The sequence below is a fragment of the Schistocerca americana genome, chromosome 6 (genome assembly GCF_021461395.2).
Source record: "Schistocerca americana isolate TAMUIC-IGC-003095 chromosome 6, iqSchAmer2.1, whole genome shotgun sequence".
NCBI lineage: Eukaryota > Metazoa > Arthropoda > Insecta > Orthoptera > Acrididae > Schistocerca > Schistocerca americana.
The window spans coordinates 306,326,824-306,337,951 of record NC_060124.1 but is presented as its reverse complement, the minus strand read 5'-3'; the positions used below and the strand labels follow the sequence as shown (position 1 = coordinate 306,337,951).

General features: G+C 44.2%; 1 pseudogene; it reads left to right on the top strand.

Moving 5' to 3' along the window:
* Positions 1 to 10,311: 10,311 nt before the first annotated feature.
* On the top strand, positions 10,312 to 10,429 carry LOC124620601 (annotated as a pseudogene).
* Positions 10,430 to 11,128: the final 699 nt, after the last annotated feature.

Genomic DNA, 11,128 nt, shown 5'->3' with positions numbered 1-11,128 from the left:
TATTAACAGCTTGATCAGACGATACTGTGACTTAGGTAGTCGGGATGAGGGGTACCCTTAGCATGGAAGGTCAAGGCCCCTACTATATCACTCCTTAACACAACAACTAGCAGATCAATTATTAATAATTTATTCAAAACAAGCTTTTATAAAAACAAATTAGAGGAAATCAACACGTGGCCGTTCTTAAAACAATATCAAAATGTACAATTACAAGAACTTACTGGAGATTTCAATGCTTAAGAAACAAACTACAATATGAAGGTTATTTTAAAAGGTGTCACATATAATGTTCCCCCCCCCCTTTTTTTTTAAGGCAATAATCAGTAATGTGAATGTGATTTACAAGGCTCGCCAGTTCGTTACGAACCTAAATAACACAAGAAGCACAACAAGTTAATTAAAGCAATTGATTGCCAAGCAATTAAAAACCAGTTTTTTTACATACATATAAAATAGGTTCAATAACTACCAAACGGGCAGTGATGCCAGGCTGCCCTGGGCAAAAGGTGTCTTAACTTAAAATGCCAGAAGAAGCAGATTAGCCGTCCAAAACAACACCTAAACGTCGGGACCCAACCGGGAGTCACTTCCCATCAGCTGACACGTCACAGCGTCCGTGCACCGAAGCAGAACGTGGCGCCGCTCCCACACACCCCAACTCGCAGAAAACTGGAACCCAAACAGATCGCAGACAACACGGCAAACATCAAGCAAACATCAATTAATGTAACTTAAGAACCAATAAATAATAATATAATTAAAAAAAACAATAAGTGCTTTCAACATAACGACCTAAATTTTGCAGCAATATCAATGCTATAAACATCTAAGCTAAGATAAGTACACAAATGAAATGTTATAAAATAGTATGAGACTTTAAGGCCGACAATGTGTACAAAGATCGCTCCCACTGTGTTAGCTGTGTTTGTCAGGTGCATGCCTCATCTTCTCGTGTGATCGTGTACCTCACATCGGTCGTAAATGCCCTCAAACACGACGTTAGACATACAATAATAAAATGCCACATAAAACCATTACACATCACAAATATACACACATCAAAAAAAGTTTTGCATCACCCCAGTTCCCAGAACTCCTGAAGATAGACGTTGACTGTGGATATTTTATCATAGACACAGTACCTTTGACTGTTCAGAGATACGGCTGTACGATACGTGAATAGCATAGTCCGACTGATAGTGCAACAATATTGGCGTGACATTCGTCTTCATGGGCGACAGTTCGCGCCCCTATCGAGCATATCTTATGAATGACTTCCTTCAGGATAACGAAAACGCTCAACTAGAGTGGCTAGCGTGTTCTCCAGACATGAACCCTATCGAAATGCCTGGGACAGATTGAAAAGGGCTGTTTATGGACGACGTGACCCACCAACCACTCTGAGGGATCTACGCCGAATCGCCGTTGAGGAGTGGGACAATCTGGACCAACAGTGCCTTGATGAATTTATGGATAGTATGCCACTATGAATACAGGCATGCATCAATGCGAGAGGACGTGCTACTGGGTATTAGAGGTACCGGTGTGTACAGCAATCTGGACCACCACCTATGAAGGTCTCGCTGAATGGTGCTACAACATTCAATGTGTGGTTTTCATGAGCAATAAAAATGGTGGAAATGGTGTTTATGTTGATCTCTATTCCAATTTTCTGTACATATTCCGGAACTCTTGGAACCGAGGTGATGCAATACTTTTTTTGATGTGTGTATTTGCAAAATAAAACATAAATCTAACCAAGCTTGTGAAAATGCAGAAGTAATAATGGCTCTGAGACCTCAAAATTTTGCAAGTAGATAAGTACTGTGGTTCTTACTCACTTAACATTCTAATCAAATACTGTGTCTCTTAGGCCTTTAAACACTCTATGAATTAACAAAACATTTACCAAAAGGACTCGGACTCCAGGACTGTGTAAAAATTTTACGTCAACACGTTTAGGCTCCTGGGCCTCATAACAATGTCAAAAAACGTCTGATGAGTAAAAATAACCTCAAATTAACCTATCGTCATCGACAAAGTTCACGGGACTGAAAGTTGCTTATTAGCGTGGTTACTAACCGCCTGTGGACATCCAATTAGTATATGTAGCATACAGCTTTTCATTGGATTTCTAGGCTGTCCACGGATGGAATTCCCTCCATGTGTTTTAAGGATGCACATTACCTAAGTTATTGCCGCGCCCTACAGTTAATTACTGTGATTAGCTCGCGGCTGGTAGTGACTGAGGGAGCTCTGACGGCACAGCCTCTCATGTGATGGTATCGCTCTGCCATTTTTCAACAGGTCAGTGCACCTCCACGCATGTTACGTGTCTATATGAACTGTCTGCATGATGTTTATGCGCTCCTGTCGCCAGAAAGATCTCTACATCTGTCCAGCTCGGTCGTCAACACCACCCCAGTGGCAGTAACCAGGTATCCAGGATATTAAGCAACAGTTGTGGGCCACCTTACCTCAGGAGAGGATAAAACGGCTTTGTGAGACCCTTCCCAAATGAATCAGTGCATACATCCACGACAGAGGCAGTGCAACGTTACAGTAATAACTGGGCTCATACTGCCAAGATCTTTGTAAATTTTACTCGATACACTGAAATAACATCACATACCCTCTCAACCCGCGAAGTTTAATTTGGTTTCTCCCTTCGAGTTTAGGTACTATACTGAGTCACCTAACGTTACCGTTGGATATATTTCGCAAACCACATCAAATACTGACGAACCACAGACCGAACGTGAGGAGAGGGGCTAGTGTAATTGTTTAATACAAACCATACAAAAATGCACGGAAGTATGTTTTTTATCACAAACCTACGTTTTTTTAAATGGAACCACGTTAATTTTGCTTGCACATCTGAACATATAAACAAATACGTAATCAGTGCCGTTTGTTGCATTGTAAAATGTTAATTACATCCGGGGATATTGTAACCTAAAGTTGACGCTTGAAACCTCCAACGTTCAGTTGCGTGTTGTAACAAACACGGGCCACGGTCGGCGAGCAGCATCTGCAGGGACATGTTTACGATGACGACCGTGTTTACGAGTGTGGCTGTAGTGCACTGTTGTGGTTTGGTCTAGCTGTCGCAGTGTCCGCATGTAGCGCTTGCTGCTATTGTTATTCTGCATTCGTCTCCGTTCGCAGACCAACTGTAGTACACCGTGTTACCAGACGTCTGTGATAGTGTAGTGTTGTATGAACTGTGACCATGGTGTATTCGAACTCTGAAAAGGCGGAGATGATACTCATCTATGGCGAGTGTCGACGAAATGCAGCTGACGCCTGCAGGGTGTATGCAGAACGGTACCCGGACAGAGAGCATCCAACGTGCCGCACATTGCAAAACATCTACCTCCAACTGTATGCAACAAGTATGGTCGTAGCACGCAAACGGGTCCGTAACAGGCCCGTCACAGGAGAAGCGGGTGCAGTTGGTGTGTTAGCTGCTGTTGCCATGAACTCACACATGAGTACACGGGACACTGCGAGAGCCGGTGGATGCGCATACTGCATCGTCACCTCTTTCACCCGTTTCATGTGTCGCTACATCAGCAATTATATGGTGATGACTAATCATCGAGTGCAATTCTGTCAATGGGCATTAACAGACAATGCGTTGCAGTTCTACCTGTTTACCGATGAAGCGGGTTTCACAAACCACGGGGCAGTGAATCTACGGAACGTGCATTACTGGTCCGTGGACAATCCTCGCTGGCTCAGACAGGTAGAGCGACAGCGGCCGTGGACTGTAAATGTATGGTGCGGAATCATTGGCGACCACCTCATTGGTCCTCACTTCATTGCAGGGGCCCAAACAGCTGCAACATATATTGCGTTTCTACAGAATGATCTGCCAACGTTGCTCGAAAATGTCCCACTGGAAACGCGTCGACGTATGTGGTAGCAGCATGATGATGCACCTGCACATTCCGCAATTAACACTAGGCTGACCCTTGACAGGATGTTCGACGGGCGTTTCGTAGGACGTGGAGGACGCATAAATTGGCCAGCCCGTTCTCCTGATCTTACACCTCTGGACATCTTTCTGTGGGGTACGTTAAAGGAGAATGTGTACCGTGATGTGCCTACAACCCCAGAGGATATGAAACAACGTATTGTGGCAGCCTGCGGCGACATTACACCAAATGTACTGCGGGGTGTACGACATTCATTACGCCAGAGATTGCAATTGTGTGCAGCAAATGATGGCCACGACATTGAACGTCTATTGGCCTGACATGTCGGGACACACTCTATTCCACTCCGTAATTGAAAACGGAAACCACGTGTGTACGTGTACCTCACTCCTCATGGTAATGTACATGTGCGTCAGTGAAAAAGACCAATAAAAAGGTGTTAGCATGTGGACGTAATGTGCTGTTCCAGTCTCTTCTGTACCTAAGGTCCATCACCGTTCCCTTTGGATCCCTACGTAATTCGGTGCTCTCCGATACACACGATCGCACAGGGGAGGAGTGGTACTCAAGCGTCAACTTTGGGTTACAATATCTCCGGATGTAATTAACATTTTACAATGCAACAAACGGCACTGATTACGTATTTGTTTATATGTTCAGATGTGCTAACAAAACTAACGGGGTTCCATTTAAAAAAACCTAGGTTTGTGTTAAAAAACATACTTCCGTGCATTTTTTATGGTTTGTATTAACCAATTACACTAACCCCTCTCCTCACGTTCGGTCTGTGGAATCGATTCGTCAGTATTTGATGTGGTTTACGAAATATATCCAGCGGTAACGTTAGGTGACTCACCCTCTATAAATAACACATCGCAGAACTCACAATAACCATGCAATAATTTTAGTTACATGTACGACATTACGTATTACATACTGTACTTACCAAATTATTTTTCTTTGCCCATACAAAGTAAACGTCGTGTCCCATAACTTCATTGTGAGTTGACCCACATCACAAACGTTACAACCTCACATGTCACAGTTGTAAATGTGCTCTCACTAATACAGCTTAACAACTATCAGCAGCCATTACAATGCTGTCAAAGATACACATACAACGGCCGGCCGCTGTGGTTCTAGGAGCTTCAGTCCGGAACCGCGCTGCTGCTATGGTCGGAAGTTAGAATCCTGCCTCGGGCATGGGTGTGTGAGATGTCCTCAGGTTAGTTAAGTTTAAGTAGTTCTAAGTCTAGGGGTCTGATGACCTCAGATGTTAAGTCCCATAGTGCTTAGAGCCATTTGAACCATTCGAACACGTACATCCAAATACTGCAGAACTATCGACAGAAAATGTAAGAGGCATGTTACATATATTGCTGGCGTGCCTGGGTATGTAAAATTCCCTTGACAAATCATTTTGTTTGTAACAGGAAACAAACCATCGCTTTCCGTCGACACTTAGCATCGCGTGAAGGACGTGATGGACAGTATTTGCCTGGAGCATGTAATATCTCTTTATATTCGATGAATTATTCTGATACAATTCTACCCTTGAATGACGTTTACTAATTTTCTATGTTCATACTCGCATAATCCATGCGCAAAGTAGTTTCATACAATAGCTATGCCATGAGCGCATAATTATTCTTTGTAGCACTCTCTCTGGTGGTTGTTAGAAAAAAGCTTCCTAGATTGTCTTCGTGCCGATTAGCCTGAGCATTGTTTGAAGAATTGTAATCTGAATATTGAGATTTATGACAAAAGATAACTGATACGAAATTGTACGATTACAAGAGATATACATTCATACAAAAAGTGACCGAGCGAAGTGGCGCAGTGGTTAGCACACTGGACTCGCATTCGGGAGGACGACGGTTCAATCCCGTCTCCGGCCATCCTGATTTAGGTTTTCCGTGAGTTCCCTAAATCGTTTCAGGTGAATGCCGAGATGGTTCCTTTGAAAGGGCACGGCCGATTTCCTTCCCAATCTTTCCCTAACCCGAGCTTGCGCTCCGTCTCTAATGACCTCGTTGTCGACGGGACGTTAAACACTAACCACCACCACCACCACCTACAAAAGGTGTGTAACAATTTACATTATTTGACATTTGAGAATTAATGATATTCATCGATATATTGCGTAGTTGTTAATCAGAAAGGAACTTGCGAAAGACTGGATACGAACCTGCATTTAATAATCCAAGAGCTCCATTACTTCTTCGGAAGGTTAAACTTTATCAAAGCCAAATATCCGCTTGACCTGAGGTTTCCCGACTGATTATACAAGGCTCCCAAAAATACGAGGCATTTTATTTGTACAGATTAGCAGGCTGCCGCAAAGCACGATCCTGCAGAGAAGAAGAATCATCGCCTGATTTCATTCTAACAAGTAAAATTTCTGAATCATTTTGAGTGACTGAGTTATGACTGTGTTTCCTATTATGAATGATTGATTGGTCGAACGAATTGAGAACTACATAACTACATAATTACATAGATAGGAGGAAAAATTACAAGCAACTCCAGCTACACATTGCACAAACGAAGTTGCAGATATCTGCCGAAATACCGGAGAAAATGCGCCAGATGACTCCGATGAGAAACGCCTGGTATATCCATGGCGAGTAACCTTTTCTTCTTCTTCTTTTCAAATATTTATTGCATTTTTTATACTTTGGATTTCGAGAATTTATTATCCTGCTCCTCCTTCTTTCTTCACGAATTCCATCATGTGTTCCACACCTCTATATCTGAATACTAATACTTGCATCATAAAAACGTATCCCATTTCTGTTACATTCTACTCAGAGTCTATTATGTATAACAAAGCAGTGCCTGCAATTATCTTCCGTAAGGACTTTAAAGTATTTCAGCTAAAGCGTGGCAAATGTAGTACTTCGAGACACACTGCGACAGAGACGATGTTATCGAAACTCTTTTTCTTCCAGAATACAAGCCACCAGTTTTTCAAATTATTAGGCAGTCATTAACGAAAAACACATTTCTCCTGCAGAAATTGAGTCTACATAGTTCAGTTTGTGACAGTTTGTGGCAGTGCAGTAGGGTATTTCCAGCGACTGTTCGAATGTACACTACTGACCATTAAAATTGCTACCCCACAAAGATGACGTGCTACAGACACGAAATTTAACCGACAGGGAGAAGATGCAGTGATATGCAAATGATTAGCTTTTCAGAGCATTCACTCAAGGTTGGCGCCGGTGGCGACACCTACAACGTGCTGACATGAAAAAAAGTTTCCAATCAATTTCTCATGCACAAATAGCAGTTTACCGGCGTTGCCTGGTGAAACGTTGTCGTGATGCCTCGTGTAAGGAGGAGAAATACGTACCATCATGTTTACGACTTTCATAAAGGTCGGATTGTAGCCTATCGCGATTGCGGTTTATCGTATCGCGACATTGCTGCTCGCGTTGGTCGAGATACAATGACTGTTAGCAGAATATGGAATCGGTGAGTTCAGGAGGGTATTACGGATCCCAACGGCCTCGTATCACTAGCAGTCGAGATGACAGGCATCTTATCCGCATGGCTGTAACGGATCGTGCAGTACGTCTCGATCCCTGAGTCAACAGATGGGGACGTTTGCAAGACAACAACCATCTGCACCAACAGTTCGACGACGTTTGCAACAGCATGGACTATCAGCTCGGAGACCATAGCTGCGGTTACCCTTGACGCTGCATCACAGACAGGAGCGCCTGCGATGGTGTACTCAACGACGAACTGGATGCACGAATGGCAAAACGTCATTTTTTCGGATGAATCCAGGTTCTGTTTACAGCATCATGATGGTCGCATCCGTGTTTGGCGACATCGCGGTAAACGCACATTGGAAGTGTGTATTCGTCATCGCCATAATGGCGTATCACGTGACGTGATGGTATGGGGTGCCATTGGTTACAGGTCTCGGCCACCTCTTGTTCGCATTGATGGCACTTTGAACAGTGGACGTTACATTTCAGATGTGTTACGACCCGTGTCTCTACTCTTCATTCGATCCCTTCGAAACCCTACATTTCAGCAGGATAATGCACAACCGCATGTTGCAGATCCTGTACGGGCCTTTCTGGATACAGAAAATGTGCGACTGCTGCCCTGGCCAGCACATTCTCCGGATCTCTCACCAACTGAAAACGGCTGGTCAATGGTGGCCGAGCAACTGGTTCGTCACAATACGCCAGTCACTACTCTTGATGAACTGTGGTATCGTGTTGAAGTTGCATGGGCAGCTGTACCTGTACACGCCATCCAAGCTCTGTTTGACTCAATCCCCAGGCGTATCAAGGCCGTTATTACGGCCAGAGGTGGTTGTTCTGGGTACTGATTTCTCAGGATCTGTGCACCCAAATTGCGTGAAAATGTAATCACATGTCAAGTCTAGTATAATACATTTGTCCAATGAATACCCGTTTATCATCTGCATTTCTTCTTGATGTAGCAATTTTAATGGCCAGTAGCGTAAATTTCGTCTGCGTTACTTTCGAGTATCCAGCCCTTTCGTTGCGTCTTGCCCAGATTTGTCATCTCCGAAGCATCAGTTTATCAGTCAGACTGCGTTATTAATAGGTTATGTTCAGTGTCTGGGTGTATTTCAAGTCAGAAACAAGGTTCGTTATCTTTATGAACACAATGATTCATTTTCAAAAGTAGTTGCAATTTTTCACAGCGTATGTGTTGTTGAATGATGTGCTCACACCACCGTGGTTCAAAAAGCGTTCGTAAGTGTATCATCTCAGTGAATTGCTGATACTTGGATTTACTCAAAAGTTCTACCAGGAAAAATTGTAAAAGATGCTATCCCTGGCCAGGTTGCCGATGGTGGCCGAGCGGTTCTGGGCGCTTCAGTCTGGAACCGCGCGACCGCTACGGTCGCAGGTTCGAATCCTGCCTCGGGCATGGATGTGTGTGATGTCCTTAGGTTAGTTAGGTTTAAGTACTTCTAAGTTCTAGGGGACTGATGACCTCAGATGTTAAGTCCCATAGTGCTCAGAGCCATTTGAACCTGGCCAGGTTGAACCGACTTACGCACACGATTTTGGACCCTTTGTTCCAGCGACTCGGCTGTGAAGCTACTAGGGAAAGTACTGTATGAACTGTAAGGAACAAGACCGCAAAAGCAGTTTCTCACTGTAGTGAGCAGCTGTGACATGCTCCAGCTGCGCTCTGCTTCCACTTCATCTGTAGGTGGAGATTTTACGGAGCTACAGTGGCTTCCTTGACCATCAGTCTCGTTCTTTCCTACTACTGCACAGGAGGGGTCTTACATAGATAGCCTCCTTGGGCCATTTTTTAAATAACATTTAACGTATATGTGCATGGGGCTGACATATTATGTATTTACATTACTTACTGTTTTTCCAAGTAGAATAAAATTTGTTCTCTAACAAGATTTCAAAACATGTTGGGCAGGTGAGTCCACCTCCCCCGCCCTCTTCCCTTACCGTGAACATCAAGGGAAGATGCTGGCTCCGGTTACCATTACGCTATACAGTACTTTGCGCTCAGCATTAGGCGGCTGCTGTGGGGCGGAGCGAGTGACAAACGACCGGAACACACAGAAGTTTAAAAGGTTTACTTTCAGATGGTCACAGCTGCGTGATATCAGAATTATGGTCTAAATTTGTCCGTAGGATCGATTGCTGGGGCTGATCTCTTGCAAGTGAGCTTTTTTCTCCTTAAAATACGAGATCCATTTGGTAACGTTTCCTCGTGAGTGCTGCCTGGCGACGTGCCTACGTAACGCGCAGGAGAGGAATTAGTTGTGGGACGCATGGAACCAGGCAGAAGACCTATCAAAAAAAGGAAACGCACGATGCTGACACGGCCCGCCGTGCCATCCTGTGTCATGTGATGACATTTGTACTCGCATTGGAGGTTTATGGACCAGCAAATCACTCTCCCAGATCGAGGAACCACTACCTCTCATTCAAGTCGCTTCTCAACTGGCATCACGAGACTGAAAAGGGGACCACCAGACCCGTCAATCACGTATGCTGTCCTGAGTGACTGACTAGCGGCTTTTCATGCGACGGCCTCTAGTTTCCGAGAAAATCGATGTTGAAGTTTTATGCGTGCCATATATACCCGTAATATTAGTGATGTATCGTACAACCGAGGGTAGCGCAGCGTTTAGGTTGACACCTGCCGCGCTGGCGGTATTTGGTCAAATCCTGCTCGTGTAATTTTTTTTTTTTTTAATTTCATCGCTTCGAGAGAAGATTCCGAAAAATCCAGTCCTTAATTCTGCATCAATTTAGTGCACGTGCTTTCACACGAATGTTCAAATACGCACGGCTCGTATCTATGTTGATGGAATAAAGAACAATCTCTTTACATCCAAGGCAACGGCCTTGCCGCAGTGGATACACCGGTTCCCGTCCGATCACCGACGTTAAGAGCTGTCGGACGTGGCCGGCACTTGGATGGGTGACCATCCGGGCCGCCATGCACTGTTGCCATTTTTCGGGGTGCACTCAGCCTCGTGATGCCAACTGGGGAGCTACTCGACCGAATAGTAGCGGCTCCGGTTAAAGAAAACCATCATAACGACCGGGAGAGCGGTGTGCTGACCACATGCCCCTCCTATCCGCATCCTCAGCTGAGGATGACACGGCGGTCGGATGGTCCCGATGGGCCACTTGTGGCCTGAAGACGGAGTGCTTTTTCTTTACATCCAAACAAACAGTGTTTTCCCGCATCGCTTTTGAAAAATCCGTGCACCTGGAAGGCAGTAAGTAGCTTTCATTAAATGTCCATAGTGCTCTACAAATTTGTGTCTCGGTTGCTTCTACTGCAAGTGGTATCCTGAATTCTGACCTAGCACAGCAGGCGACAGCGAGTAAGATGACTCTACAGCCTAGCCTGTAAAAAAGTTCTCTGTAATGACAGATACATTAATGAAATTACTACGTCGAAAGTGATAATTTTTTAATAATTTTGTATGACATATACCATTTAATGACATTCTGTACGATGAAACTGAAGAAAATATTAACATAGAATTACACTACTGGCCATTAAAATTGCTACACCACGAAGATGACGTGCTACAGACGCGAAATTTAACATACAGGAAGAAGATGCTGTGATATGCAAATGATTAGCTTTTCAGAGCATTCACTCAAGGGTGGCGCCGGTGGCGACACCTACAACGTGCT